Genomic DNA, 17,132 nt, shown 5'->3' on the forward strand with positions numbered 1-17,132 from the left:
TGACGCGTTCGCGTGAAGAAAAAGCATGTAAGAATGCATGTTATGATATGTAGAATTGCATTAGCAACAAACTGAAGTTTTCCCATTTTTGAATTTGTTTTTGTTTTCAAGGATCTTGTTGCTAGCAGACCACCGGCGGTGGCTGACGCTCTCTTTTCAACTTCTTTTTTTTTTTGCTAAACGCGTGAACATAATTTGCAATAACAATATTAATAACAGCAACAAAAACTACATCATCATCATCATCATCATCATCATCATCATTATCTCATTATCAACAACAACAACAACTACAACAACAATACAATGGTAACAACAAAATAGGGCAACGACAACGTTATAGAAAGCAATAGCCAGAACAGTTTTGGAAAAGGGCTGAATTGGTGAAATCGAACGCAGTACTTGCCTGGTATATTCTGACTGATCTCACAGCAGGCGGAGTTTGAACTGGAACTGAAGTGACTCAACATGATCTAGCAAACGTGTTTTGTCCTTGGCTCTCAAGACTGTTACCTCGTTACTTCCACACTTTCACCCTCCTTTTCTTCTTGCTCCTCTTCCTTTTCCTCCTTCTCTTAGACCTGCAGCTGCTGTTAGCCTTGACACTCACGTTAAACCTTCAACTCTGGTTGGAAGTGAGGTATCTACTTTGCAAGTCGAGGATTTTTGGTTGCAGAAAGTTTGGGCGTTGCTGGAAGTGCCGGCAAGTAGGTCACTGATAGTGAGGACGAATAGCCAATAATTATTTTCATTTACGAAAAAAATATTTCATAAAAACTTGCGAAAAACTTGCGTATTTCTAATTTGAAATTGTACGCAGGTAATGAAAAACTACACTTTGCTGTCAATAAAACTCAGCAAATCTATACCTAAATTTACAAATATCTTTAGCTGTTAAAAAAATGTTCGCTTTTAAATAGGCTTTAAACATTTTTATTAGCTATTTCAATTCAAGTAAGTGCATTGTCTAAAGTCGCATTCAATATCTTGCAAATGTAAGGCGGTGGACTGGCAGAATTGTTAGCACACCGGGCAAACTGCTTAGCGGCATTTCGTCTGTCCTTATGCTCTGAGTTCAAATTCCGCTGGGATCGACTTCGCCATTCATCCCTTTCGGGGTCGAAGCACCAGATGAACACTTGGTTCGATATAATCTTACCCTCTGCACCCAAAGTTGCTGACTCTGTGCCAAAATTTGAAACCAGTATTGTTTTCAAATGTATTTGAGATCACTGTTGTTACCAATGTCATGCACTGGGGTCATTGTGTTCCTTCATTTCAAATACTGAGGGATTATTTTATAGACAAGGGTGTGACGCAATTTTCGCTTTGCCCTATCTTCAATATTAGAAACAACACATCTAATGCTATATAATCATTCTTACCCGATATATGTCTCATAGTATCAACGATGACTGTTCTCAGATTGTTCTATAAATACAGGGTGGGTGGAAAGTAACGGCATTAGAAATTGCTTATAGAATTTTTAGCATCACTGAAGGCATGTCAAAAACCTTTTTTAAACAGTCAACACTAATGGGGATTTCTTATTTTCTTATTGTCTTATTTCTTATTTTCCAGATGGCCGGTCACTTGACTGCACAGGAGCGAGCTAAGATAGCAGCACACTATGAAGTGTGAAATTCCAGTGTTCTTGTTCAGAAATGGTGGCGTACATGGAAAAGTAAGCATGCAACACTACGTCCGGCGACAATAAAAAGTTATGCAAAGCTGATGATCACGGGTTCTGTGAACGATGCAATAAATTTGTAAAAGGATTATAGATTTTATAAACAATTTTTAATACCTACTTACTTTTAACCTACCCTGTAGAACAACAAAGAAACCTTTGTGACTGTGGCAATGCATAGATGCGTTACCTTCCTTCTTTCAAGTGTCTGTGTGACAGTATAGGGTAAAAAAACATTTGATTATAATGCGGTCATACTATTTTCTTTCGTTTAAATGTTGCATGCCTAGAGCTAGTCTATTTCAAGACAAAACTAGTACCCCATTCAAATTTCTATCATCTTTTCATTTGAAAAACAAACAAAAAAAAAAACCTTGCATGTGTGTGTGTGTGTGAATGTGCGTACATTCATGTGTGTGCATATGTGTGTGTGTGTGTGTACGTGCACATGTATGTGAATGTATATATATGCGTGTGTGCAAGTGCTAAATTCTTGTTTTTATTTTCGGAAAATCACTAGAATTGCTCATTCTAATGTTACTGTCGATAGAAAAGTCATTATTATTTGTTTAAACGAGTTTGTCTTCCTGCATAATATTCTTATTTGTAGGTGTTTTTTGTGTGATAGTTTTCATTCTTAATTTTTTTCTTTCGGGGGCGTCGCTGCTATTTTCGTAATAGTTTTGTATATGTATGCAGACAAATAAGAGGAGAGAATGTAATTTATCTGCAAGTAAACTGAAATCTGCATAGGCAGTTTTCCATATTCTTCAAATCTCTCTGTATGAGAAAATAATTAAAAAATTATTAGCTCGTGCAGTTTGAAGGGTGATTTCAAAACACGTCTGAATAGGTCAGCAGTGAATAATAATAACAGTAATAATAATAATAATAATAATAATAATAATAATAATAATAATAATAATAATAATAATAATAATAATAATAACAATAATAATAATAGGAAGAATTTAAAGCAAGCATGAGAACAGTAAAAGTCGTGCCTATAATAACTGGTGCGTTGGGAACAGTAAGCAAAGATATAGACAAATGACTGAAGAAGTTTGGAATAGAATGGCCAATAAAGCTCCCATAGAAAGTTTGTCTCTTAGGGACAGCACAGCAAGGAGTATCAGGAGGGTTCTAAGGAGTCGACAATAGTGGCAGAGACAACAACTGTCTCTACATCTGTCTCTACAATACAGGGCTCAATACTAATAATTTTAATGTCGCACAAATATGTCTTACGAAACAAAAAAGGCAACTTCAACAGTACACCTTAATCTGGAAGATTAAGAAGAGAGCCAGCCTGGGGTCGAAAAGTCATCCACTGGCACACATTCTCCTCTGAATATGAACCTGGATGGTCACTTGAACGGGAACTACCTCAACTCGAGTCCTCCAAGTCCACCACCACACCCACACAGAAAGAAAAATGTAAGAGGAACAAATGGACTCGAGAAGAGTAGAGTATACAGAAGTAATATGTGCCTATTATTATGCATTAGACGAGCTATCTGATGAGATACAAACCGCACACTCTTATCAAATATGGAGAAGACGAAATCAAGACAGCAGACTACATTTGGACGAAAACAAGTTGGCAAATGTTAGGAGGGATATCTTCAGAAATAAAAGACTAACAGATAATGGAATAAGCGCGATCAAGCAAGCAGCAGAAAATGATCTAAATATAAGACAGAAAGGAAATGAACAACTAGACGAACCAACCGTTCACAGGTCTTAATTGAAAGACCACCATCTCACAAGAACACGCAAACGTCTGGAGAAATAAATTGTAATGAACCTGATAAAGATAGCGAGGAAAGTGGTAAAGAAACAATATTGGTTAACGTGTCGGCTTTATAAAATCAAAACTGCTGACAAATGGTACAAGCACCACGCTGAGGCTGTAACTGAGAGAGAAAACGTAACTATTCTGTGGGACTTCCCACTATGTACAGATCAGACCATCAAGGCAAATAAACCAGCTATTGTTGTGAAAGACAAAAGCAATAGAGCCTGTTTATTTATTGACATGAGCATATTCTGCGACCATAATATCTCGATAAAAGAATTTGATAAGCTCAGAAAATATAAAGATTTGCTAATCGAAATCGAAAAGATGTGGCATCTCAAGACAGTTACAATACCAGTGATTGTAGGAGCACTTGGAATGATCAAAAAAGGAACTGAAAATTATTTAAGAATGATCCCTGGCTTACCATCCATGCAGGAAGTGCAAAAGATTGTCTTAACTGGTACGTCACACGCATTGAGAAGAGCATTGTCGCTGTAAATTTTATTTCCTTTTCCCCCCTCTATACTTTATTTGATTACTTTTCTATTTTTTTTGTTTTTTCCCTTTTCTCTCTGTCTTCCCCTTTTTCTCTGTCATATGAATTTCTAAATGGACAACCTGGTGTGCTTGTTTCAATGGCTTACCAATGTATACAGTCCGTTTTTTTTTTGTTCTAGGCGTCAGAAATGGAAACAGAATTGAAAGAAGATGTTAATGAAAATAATAATAATAGTGAACACGGTCCACTGATTTAGTACTGATGTTACAATGGAATTAAGACTCAAGAAGTGCGGAATAATCTACCTAAAAAGGGGCAAGATACAGTTCCTAGCAGGAACAGAATTACCGAATAAAGACTTGATTATGCAAATTAAAACGGAAAGGGACAAATACCTTCCTGTACTAGAGGCCAACGAGATAATGGAAAAGGAAATGAAAAAGCAACTGAGGATGGAGTATTTCTGAAGACTGAGGTTGGTGCTGCCCTCAAAATTTACTGGATGGAATAAAATTCAAGCAGTTAATACATGGGCGATAGCATCCCTTCGGTATGGAGTGGGAATTATAAAATGGCAAAAGAGAGAAATTAAGAAAATGGATGTCAAGACCAGAAAAATCACAGAGTGATACCGATAGGCTGTAGTTGTCCAGAAGGAAGGATGAGACAGCCTAGGGTGGTATATAAAAATGCCGTGGTGCTGCTGTTGAAACACACGAAGAAGTCCGGTGTCATCATAACTGAAAATTGTGTAATAAAGAAAAATTTAAACAAGAAATGAACAGAAGAAAAAAGAAAAAGCATGGAAAGAAAAGAAAATGGACGGTCAGTTTGCAAGAGAAGTGAACGCCAAGACAGAGAGGACCGGTGGCTATGGATGAAGAGGAGTGACCTGAGGATAGAGACAGAAGCACTCATATACGCAGCTCAGGAACAAGCGTTAAGGACCAACTATGTGAAGTGCAGAATAGGCAACACTACCGATAGCGACAAATGCAGAATGTGTGGTGAGAGAAGTGAAACGGTATGGTACGTCGTTAGCGAATGCCCGAAATTGGCACAACGCAAATACAAAAGACGCCATGACAACGTGGCAAAAGTGATCCATTGGGAACTCTGTGGAAATCACGGCCTACAAAGAGCAAAGCTTTGGTATCAGCAAACCTTAGAAGGAGTCACCGAAAATGAGAATCGCAAAATCCTGTGGGATGCAATGATCCAGTGTGATTACCTGACCAGACATCGGAAACCAGACATTGTTGTGAATAAAAAACAAAGAACATGTATGGTAATCGACATAGTATGCCCCGGTGACAACAGAATCAATATTAAAGAAGAAAAAAATAAACAACTATGACGATTTGAAGTGGGAAATACGAAAGTTGTCAATGAAAAGAGTAGACGTGATACCAACAGTAATTGGTGCACTTGGAAGTATCAGCACTCAACTTCCAGCATGGCTAAAAAAAGATCGCTGCAAGTGTGAAGGTAGAACACCTACACAAATCAGCATTGCTTGGAACTGCATGAATTCCTCGCAGGGTTCTTGAAGCATGACCAGTAAAACAAATGTCACCTTAGTCTGTTGGCTGTGGACAGCTGACACTTTACATCATACCCAGCAATATAAGCTGTGAGTTTAATACAACAATAATAATAACAATAATAATAATCTTTTCTACTAAAAGTACAAGGCCTGAGATTTTGGAGGAGGGGTTAGGTTGATTACATCGACCCCAGTACTTCACTGGTACTTAATTTATCGAACCCAAAAGAGTGAAAGGCAAAGTCAATCTCCGCGGAATTTGAATTCAGATCGTAAAGGAAGATGAAATGCTACTAAGTGTTTTGCCCGGCGTGCTAACGATTTTGCCAGCTCGCTGTCTTAATAATAATAATAATAATAATAATAATAATAATAATAATAATAATAATAATAATGATGATGATGATGATGATGATGATGATGATGATGATGATGATGATGATGATGATGATGAAGATGATGGTAATAATAGTAATTCAACAACAATGATAATGACTTCGAAGAAGAGTAGAAGGCATCGAATATTGGTGGATGGAGCAGTCAATTATATTGATCATAGTACTTGAGTTTCACTTATTTTATAAATAGATTTATTTAGATTATTTTTCAAAGAAGTTTGCAAAAGTAATCTAAATATCAGAATATCATCTGTGCCATTAACACATTTGCAATGTACGCCATAACATATGGTTCTATAGCATTGGACTGGAACATAAATGACTTGGATTCTATGGACCGTGTATATTTTCTTTAGAAATATATGTAAAGCATTACTATTACATAAAAAGTCTTACGAAGATGACTTCATGTAGAAGACGTGGCAGGAGGTGGTCATTGAATGTCAAGGAGCAGTTTAAGAAGGCCATTATTAGTGTTTATAAAAAGCAGAGTCTGAGGAACCTAGTTGTGTTCTGCGTTAGCAAAGATTATGCTATCAGGATTATGAGATTGGAACAGTTTGATAATTCCAAAATTGTACATTCCTCTTCTGTTCATTATGTACGACCTTACCCACACTCATAGTTATTAAGTATGTTCACTATATCTTCTCAACTTTAGAATAATTAAAATCTAAATTAAAAAAAAAATATGTCAACATAAAATGATATACTGATTATAGATAACACGGTCGAAGTTAAGAACGAGAAAAAGAGGGAGAGGGAGAGGGAGAGAGAGAGAGAGATAGAGAGAGAGAAAGAGGGAACATAAACTTAAAGTAACGATAAAGTTCCTAAAACTCGTAGCAAAATTTTCCTGGAATGGCAGTCTACCATCTTATAAAGGGGAAAATGTATTAGATAGTATACTCTTAGCTATGTTGCATCTGAAGCTGAGATCGAACGGTCGTAGTAGAAATGCCTGTAACGATTGAGCATCTTGTTCAAGAATGACCAAGAGTTAACCACAAAAACAACCATCAGGGCTTTCCTTTGCATGGTCTATATTCCGTAAAATGAATAATCTACAAATAAATAGAAGTACAGGCCAGGATAAAGAAACCCAGCCTAAAGAAACCCAGCCTAAACGCAACGTCTGGATACAGGAATAAATTTCATTATCAAGAGTATCGAGAAAGCATGCATAAATACATACATATACATATGCACGCATATGCGCGCGTATTCATGTCATGTGTGTATGTATGCATGTATGTATATATGTTTGTATGTATGCATGTATTTCTTTTGAATAAATGGCATTTCATCTTGATGGCATATTTTCTACTCTAAGAAAAAATATTTTACATAGATTCAAGTTAATCTACATTTCCGCGAAATACTTCAAAACTCTATAACATATCAGCTCTTTCCGGTCACTGCGTTTGAACATTTAAGAGAAAAAGTCAAAGTCAAAAAGCCTTATAGGGTATATATGAATCTGAACCGGTCTTAGAATATGAATATAGTACAAGCACTTACCATACAAACAACAACTGGATTTTAAAGAATAAACCTGATAATAATTTTCTTTAAAATTTACGAAATTATATTAATGAATGACACAGCAATATCAAATGTATATAATGTGCTAAAGCTAGCTGCAATTAAGAGGAATTGTATTGATATGAGTGTTGAATTAAAAGCATTATAACAGCTAAATGAAGGCTTGAAAAGGTTTGGTGGTTAGGTTGTTTGGTTCCTGATAATTAGGGCATGAGTTTAGTTTCTGGACCGGACAGCTCACCTCGTTGTGTTCTTGTGCAAGGCGCTTGCTTTACCGTCTAGGTTGTGAACGAGCACAAGCTGAATACTGGTGTAGCATCTCACCGCCTCTCTCTCTCTCTTTCTCCAGCCGCCTCAAGCTGGATGTGCCGCTGTGTCAGAAAGGAGGGAGGAGTGAGTGTTTATGTCTGCTTGCGAATTCTTAGACAACTAAAACAGCAAAAGCAAGGTACGTTACCAAGCCATATTCGATTACAGCTGACGGTTTTCTGTATTATAATTAAAGAATATGTCCATTCTTGGAATAATACACAACCATTTCTGCAGAGACATTGGAAAGTTACATCTATAGTCCTAGACATAGGCACCTTCCAGAAAATAGTAATTATAGAATGTATAAATATTGTTACGCCATCCTCAGAGAGCGATTTTTAATCTTGAACAAATTTATACGTTTTCCAACATGTATCTAATTACAGTTCTATATTTAAGAGATGAGAAATTACGTACATTATTTACATTTGACGGATATTTGTCCTCATCTTGTTTGTTGTTAACACGTTTCGGCTGATATACCCTCCAGCCTTCATCAAGTGTCTTGGGGAAATTTCGAACCTGGGTTCTCATTCCTAAGGTATTTTTTCGATGTTGCTATTATTATTATTATTATTATTATTATTATTATTATTATTATTATTATTATTATTATTATTATTATTATTATTATTATTATTATTCGCCCACGGGCATATGGTGTAGTGGTTAAAAGCACGGGCTACTAACACCAAGATTCCGTGTTCGATTCCAGGCAGTGGAATAATAATAATAATAATAATAATAATAAAACAACAACAACAACATAGAAAAATATTAATAATCATAATAATACCGCTGGACGTGACAGCGGCTGGACGTTTCTTCGCTACTCTGACTTGTCAGCAGCAGAAGACACAGAAACACTAATACAACCCAGCAGGATAACTGAAAAATAAATCTAAAAGACTGGAATATCTACAGTTTCCTGTGAGTATTTTGAATTTCCCTCAAAATAAATTAAGGAACTTACATATCTACAGCTTTCGAACACATGAACAATCAGCTTTAAAACCTTTAATATCTACAACTTCTGTGAATGCTTATCCTTTCCTTTCCCCTGAGTATTCGAAAATGTAAACATCCTCTTTATTCGAAGAACACTACAGTTTTCTGTGTTCGGATAGACAAAAAATCATCTCCAGTAAATTTTAGAACCCTAATATCTACAATTTTCTGTGAAAAAATTTTACCTTCCTTTTCTTTTCGTTCCGTTTTCCCTGAATATTCGAAAATGTAAACATATTTTTTTTATTGCAAAAAAACAAAAAAAAAAAAAGCAAAATAAAACACCCACAGTCTTCTCTGAACAGACATATAAACGAACACTTCAAAAAATTTAGAAACTTTAATATTTCCAATCTTTCTGTCTTCCCCGATTAATAGAATATGTAAACATGCCTTTTATTACAACAACACAATTAAATGCACGATAAAAAATTAAGGAAGTAAGCACCTATCAATGTATACATACTGCACAACTACAAAACTGTAAACCACAGCAAAACTTTTAAAAAGAAAGAAACATTCCAAAAGAAAAAGAAAAAGAAATTCAGAAATTAAAAAATCCAACAAGGTAAACATCTCTTCCTCTTACTATTCCCAAAGACTACCAGTAATTACAAATAGAACAGGTTGAATTGCTTCTTTTCAAGGCTAAAGGAGCGCTTTCAGTGGTCACTGGCAATAGTAAACACATTTGACCTCCGCTGACCCAAAGGGTGCGAAGATTATTTTGTCTATATGGCTGACTTCCTTACCATCTGCCGAATCTATAGACCTCCCTACCATCTGCCAACCTGTAGAATTTGATCTATTCTCCAAGCTGCTACCCAACTATTTCCGTCAACAACCACATATTTATGATTATCTCAAGTACAAGACAAAAGTGGAAAATAAAGAACATTTAGTAAAATATTTTAATAATAAATAGAAATAGTAATAATGATAATAAGAATGGTAGTGGTGGTGATGGTGTTAGGCATTAATGAGTTAGGCATTAATGAGAAAATAGAATCCAGTATTTAATTGGCCTCTTTTTTTAACATCGACTAAAGAAAAAGAGGAAAGATAAAGTTTACTCCAGTCGGACTTGAACTCAGCAATGAAAGACATTTTGTCCTTTGTCCTACTGATTCTGCCATTCAACGCCTCGTTTTCTTTTCGGAACAAAATGACGCTGTAGTCACTCATTTTGAAAACGATAGATGATGATGACGACGACGACGACGACGACGACGACGACGACGCCGATAATGATGATGATGATGATGATGATGATGATGAGGAGGAGGAGGAGGAGGAGGAGGAGGAGGATGACGATGATGATGATGACGACGTTGATGATGACGATGATGATAACGATGATGATGACAACGACGATAAAGATGGGATTTGTAATCAGAACTGATTACTGAAAGTATAATATTGTGTTAACACTTAATAGAAATGCTAGATATTTGTGCCGTTCGAGTATTAACGACTGACGTCGATTCTGTTGACTTAATTCGTATAATGATAACATCATATAATTACTCAACGTTTGTAATATAAACCCAGTTGATTGGAAAAAAAAGCAACAACAGAAGATTGAGTACATTCATCATTTCTGTTTTGTAAAATGCATTAAATCAATTTTCTCTCACTTTACGAAAGAAGTTACAAAGATCTGAACGAAGAACTAACTATGGAAATTAAAATAGGGATTAAAAAAAGAACACGTCCCGGCATGAAAATGAAGAACAGAAAAGAAAGCGTAGCGTTAAAAGAATAAATTAAGAATTGTGACTGTTGAATAGAAGAATGATGGAATGTTCTTCTATTGTCGAGCCATGGTTAAGTTGAAATAATTTACAGACTGCTTAAAGTAAAAATTGGGTTATGACCTTCAACTAATCCTACATCACTTATCAAAACCAAAGTTGGTGTAAGAGCTGGTGCAGAAATAATATATGCATTGGGAAATGAGAAAGGCAGTAGAAATGATGTTGAATATAGGTAAAATATAGAACTGTCATCACAGACAGGCAGATAGACAGACAGACAGACACACACACACACACGTATGCGTATGTGTTTGTAAATGTATGCATATATGTGTATGTTTGTTTGTAGATGTATATACACGTGTGTGCGTGCGTGTATACATGTATGTAAATATATTTATTCATACATAAATATATGCATACATATACATACATATAAATATATACATATACATACATATAAACATACAAATATATGCGTATACATATAAATGCATATAAACATATACAAATATATGCATATACATATAAATGCATATATTTATACATATATATACTTATAAATACATACATATATATGTATGTAAGTACGTATGTATGTATGTATGTATGTATTTATGCATGCATGCATGTATATATGTATGCATGCATAACATTCAAAGGAGTGATTGCCAGCATACTAAATGTAATGAATAGGTTTTGAAATAGAAGAAAAGTTATCTAGAAAAGACAGTGGAATCTTGAAAGATTTATGAAATTTTTCACTCAGTAAACTGCTAAGTAATTACAAACAAACAAGATGAATTGGTATGATGAATTAAAAATATAGGAAAGCCATATTATAGAAATTTGCAACTACAGTTTGAAAGATAATAAGCCGTCAGTTTGCTGGAAATGAAAGAAGCTACAGTTACAGATTGAATATTAATAAGAACAGGCAGATATATTTATAAAACTTAGGGCTAGTAATTAGGGAAAGTAAAACTACAAAAATCTTGTAATTTGCAACGAATGCTTAGAATTGCTGAAAGGCTCAGAGAGAAAGTAAAATCTAGAATATGTGAAAATTGATGTTAAAATCATTTCACAATACCATGTAAACATGAGGATTTTGATTGCACCAAAGAATGATCATATTTTAAAGTTAGTGTTAAAAACTCTTGAGATATATTTATAAAGCAATAGGTTTCGTAATAGAGTATTGAGTTAGCATTACTTTCTTAGCTGAAGACTATTACTGAGGGAAATAAACACTAGAAGTGTTTGCCTGGGCTCCAGGTGTAGATTTATGCTGCACATATTACTGAAGAAACATACTAGTCAACATGGTGAATAGTACGCTGAAGTAGTACCAGGCAGGATACACAGTTTGTTAAAGCAACATCAGGTACAGAGCTGAAAGTTATACAAACCTTTTTGGAAGTTTTTTATTCTGATTACATATTGGTTTCTAATTTTGGCTCAAGGCCAGAAATTTCAGTGGATGAGGTGAGTCGATTACATTGACCCTAATGTGCAGCTGGTAATTATTTTATCGACCACACATGTACGAAAGACAAAGTGGACTTCGGTGGAACTTGAACTCAGAACGTAAACACGGACGAAATGCCGCTGAATATTTTGCTCGGCGTGCTAATGATTCTGCAAGCTCGCCACCGTTTCATGATTATATATTACTAGAAAAGGACAATCGTCAGTTAAAGAGGTTCTACATTGTTATCCAATTTGATAGAAGTAGTAGCGAAATAATATCGTGCGTTTTAAAAAAGGTACCATTGGATAATGGATTTCTAATCTACAAAGTAAATAACTAAATAAATACAAGGCAAAATGGTTGTAGATGCAACGCTCTGAAGAGTTGTGGATAATCTGGAATGAACAACGACATCAATAACAGCAACAACAACGGCAACAACAATAATAAAATTAACATGAAAATAATATTCAGAAAATGTTGAGTACGATTAAAAAGAAGGCAAATAGAAATATCAGAAAACAGCACTTTGTGGATTGTGCAATGCATCAGACAGACAAATCCATAAATTGCAATAGAGGCAAATAATATACAACAATATTAATATAATCCTTTCTGTTATAGGCCTGGAATTTTGGGGAAGGATGCTAGTCGATTACATCCACCCCAGTATTTGCCCGCTATTTATTTTATCGACCCAAAAAGTATGGAAGACACAATCGACCAGGTCGGAATTTGAACTCAGATCGTAAATACGGACGAAATGCCGCTAAGTATTTGCCCAGTGTGCTAACGATACTGCCAGCTCGCCGTCTTGCAAGGTTAATATAATACGGTAAAATGAATATAATTCTACATTAAAGTTAATATGCATTTACATTAGAACTCACGTGATGATTCGGGTAGTTGATACCGAAAATCTGAATGTTGTAACAGAAAAAGAAAAAAAAAATAGTACCTGAACAATGATAAAAGAACCTAAAAGCTGGGGTTGCGCCAACATGGTCTGAAATAAATGAAAGTGTAAAACAAAAAAAAAACGTCTGAAATAATAAAAAAAATATGGAGAAATATTTTTTGTGCTTCAAGAACAATAGGTTTACGTGACACACAAAACTTATCGTTAAAAATGACTGAAAGAAAGAAACGCATTTCAAATATATATTTTAAGCATTACTATTGGGGTTGTCCGGAAAGTTCGTGCCGATTTTTAAAGGAGAGAAAAAGGTCAATAAATACTTGCCATTACATTTTTAATGAACCAAATATGAACCATTTTGTTGCACAATACGTCTTCATCTTTCCTTTAACTTAAAAATACCCTCTTCCCAGAATTGAGGTGGTTTCATGGCAAAGAATTCATCAAGGTATTTTTTACGTCATCAAAGGAATTGAAATCTTTTCCATTAAGACTATTCTGAGAACGTTGGACAACTTCCAAAAGTCCTTAACCTGGCAATGCTACAGAGGTGCCTTGCCCGTTTGGTATAAGCTCGTAAGACACGGTAAGCGTCAGTCGCCGACCTTTCCAAGATGCGGGGGACACAGGGAAACCGTCTCCCACGTTATTGTTCAGTGTCCAGAGATATCTAAAATGTAGGCTTATGCTGAACACCTGTTGTCTGGCGAAGGAAGAGTACAGCTGTCAACTGTGTCAATTATAAAAATTGACCCACCAGGAGTTTTAACCAACGAAGGTAAGAATTGTTTTCTCACGGTTGTAGCAATAGCGAAAGAAGTAGTATGGAAGACTAGGATAAAAGGAATTAAGACAGGCAAGTTTATCTCTGGCCACAATTTAGATCATTTTTTACTTTTCATTTGAAAAGGAAGATGTGGCTGGAGAAGAGATGTCTGTCGGTGTACGTTCTAAAAGAGATGGAAGCATGTTGCACGAGTGTTGTGCGTGCAGGGAACTGTGTGAATAGACGGGAAAAAAAGAACAAAAAAAAAGGTACCAGCGATAGATCGGGGCTTGTGGAGTTGGAGCATGGCCTGATCATCGCTTCATTTGTATTGTCCCTGTATTGTTAATTTCATCCGATTTTTTATATTTTATTTAATTTTTAAAAGTCACACTTAACGTAAAATCATATCGCATTACTGATCCCATCAGTTGTTCTGTCCATTTCTATGTTTAGCCCCCGGTGGGCAGTAAAGAAATTGGTATTTCGTCTGCCGTTACGTTCTGAGCTCAAATTCCGCCGAGGTCGACTTTGCTATTCATCCTTTCGGGGTCGATAAATTAAGTATCAGTTACGCACTGGGGTCGATGTAATCGACTTAATCCCTTTGTCAGTCTATGTTTGTCCCCCTCTATGTTTAGCACCTTGTGGGCAATAAAGAAAAAAACGAAACATTAGCACGCCGGGCGAAATGCTTACCGGTATGTCGTCTGCCTTTGCGTTCTGAGTTCAAATTCCGCCCAAGTCGACTTTGCCTTTTATCCTTTCGGGTCGATAAATTAAGTACTAGTTACGTACTGGGGTTGATCTAATCGACTGGCCCCCTCCCCCAAAATTTCGGGCCTTGTGCCTACAGTAGAAAAGCCTATTTGAATCGCATGTCCTTTATGAGGTATCCCTTCTGTTCACGAGGCGTTATGCGAATTCATCGAACATTACTTAACTGACCTCTGTTCTCAATTTCAACGGAGAGGATTTTTTTCATTAGTGCTTAATTAACATCAACATTACAATGACTGGTTTTCTTTAAATTCAGAATTATCTTATTTCATTTAATAGCTTTATACACAGCATCATTCAATTTTGCAGTTAGAATTTCACGGCAAGTTATAACATTTGTAAATAATACTCTTTTAATGGAGCTGCAGTTGGGGATTTCCACTTTATTATTTTTCGACATTGGATCGTTATCTGTCTTTGAGTTATTTCAAGGCCTATTTGACATTGGTTAGAACTGCCTATATCATGCCAGCGTTTCTGCAGTCATTGGGAATTTCTATGTTGCTTTTTCCCCCAGAGTTTACGACGCAATGTTTGCATTTTTCAGCATGTTTAAATGTCTTTTCAGGTTTTAGTATTGGGTTGTCCGGAAAGTTCTTGCCGATTTATAGTAGCTTACCTTTCGACTTATTTTAGAACATGGTTGAGTCCATAAAATAGGATTGGACTGCACCTCCATTTAGAGCACAGTTTAAGCTATCTTTTGATTGTCTGTTCCCTCCATCCAGCGCCCAACAACGCTGTCTGAAGGCATTGACTTGCTAACCCAGGTGCCGAGCTGCAAGCCGACCGACTTTTCCCTGTTAATCTTTGCTCCTGCCACCTCCTCGTAAGCCTCAATAGTCTTAATCACTTCACGTAGGCATGCTACTGAGGTTACGGTGATAGTGATATCATCCACGTAAGCCGTAATAAACTCCTCTAGATCTGGTTCTCTCGGAATGCCACTCAACCTTCGCAGTAGGGGCTCGAGAGCCACCACATACAAAAGTGGTGAGAGCGTACATCCTTGACGAACCTAGCACCTGATGCAGAACGGCTTCGAAAGGAAACCGTTCACCGGAACTATCGAGTCAATGTTGTGGTACAAGGAGATAAACTACCTGAGGAAGCCAAGGCCCTGGCCAAACCGCACAAGCACAGTCGCCAAGTATCGATGATCAACCCTATCAAAAACTTTAGACTGGTCCAAATGTACCAATGCCCCACCTTTGCCAGATTTATTACCAACCCTCTCTATGGTATAGTGAATAAGATGGTGGGCATTCTGAATGGTTCTGCCTGGGATGGCACATGTCTGTGCCTCCCCGACTATACCATTCGCGACACGCGCCAACCTTTTTGCTAAGACTTTGGCCAAAATCTTCACTTCTGCGTTTAACAGAATGATGGGCCTGAAATTCTCTATAACGTCCCCCTTGTCCGGGTCCTTTCTGACCTATGTCACTACTCGCCGGCGCACAGATATGGGGATAAACCCATTCTGTTGCCAGTTCGCGTACACGTCAGCCAGTAGATGCCCGAGCAAGTCTGGCATACATTTATACAGCTCGTACGGAAGACCATCAAGTCCCGGCGACTTACCCGCTTTACAGTCGGCCAAAGCCTCCATCACCTCCAAAGGCGTGATTGGTCCTTCACAAGACTCCGCATCCAACCCTGAGAGACATGGCAGCCCGACAAGAAAGTCCTAGAGGGCACTCTCACCACCAGGACCGCCGTCACCCCCGAACAGCTGGGCGAAGTACTCCCGAAAGGCCTCACACATTTTCTTGGGTTCGTTTACCAATACACCATTTTGATTCGTCAAAGACCGAATAGTGGAACTGTTTCGTTGCCGAGCTTCCACCACTCGGGCCCATCCAGCGGCCTTGATTCCTTCACTTCCCATCGCACGTAACTTAGCTCTGGAAATACTTCCCATGTGTTGGGCTTCAAGATGCTGGTTTAATTCCAGTCTTTTCACCCTCGCTTGGTCCGCATTACCAGTCCTCCAGGCTTCTTCAACTTCCTTAACTAGACCATCTCCTATTCTACGTCCCTTCTTAGCTAAACTTATGCTAAACCTAATAGACTCATATTTGATGGCTCTTTATAGGGCGTACCACCATTTGTTATTAATGATGGTACCTGTTAAAGCCCTCTGTATTAACATCTCGATCTACTTTCTATACTACTCAATCGCCAAAAGGGACGTATTGAGTTTCCAGTAGCCAGATCCCTGACTATGCAACTTATCTACCGTCAGTTTACAAGTAACCATCTTGTGGTCACTGTAGCTGCCTAGAAAAAATTGTGGACACTCGGCTATGGACTTATCTGTTTCTCTAATTAAAATCCTATCTAGATATATTCTGGAAAACCCATCATTATTTGACAACGTCCACAGGGGAGTGTTCGGGTGTTCCGACCTATATGGATCTGCTAGCTGAAAGTGACTTAGCAGATCTCGTAAGCCTGGGTTACATCTTCTGTTCATGTTCGAGCCAACACAATCTGTGTATGCGTCACATATTGTGTTAAAGTCTCCTAACAATACTAGCGAATGCGACGTGGCCAGGAACTTGCCCAGGTCACGAAAATATTCACTTTGCGGGCCCATAATGTTGGGTGCATAAATAGCGACCGACTAGCCTG

This window comes from Octopus bimaculoides, chromosome 4 (assembly GCF_001194135.2).
Source record: "Octopus bimaculoides isolate UCB-OBI-ISO-001 chromosome 4, ASM119413v2, whole genome shotgun sequence".
NCBI lineage: Eukaryota > Metazoa > Mollusca > Cephalopoda > Octopoda > Octopodidae > Octopus > Octopus bimaculoides.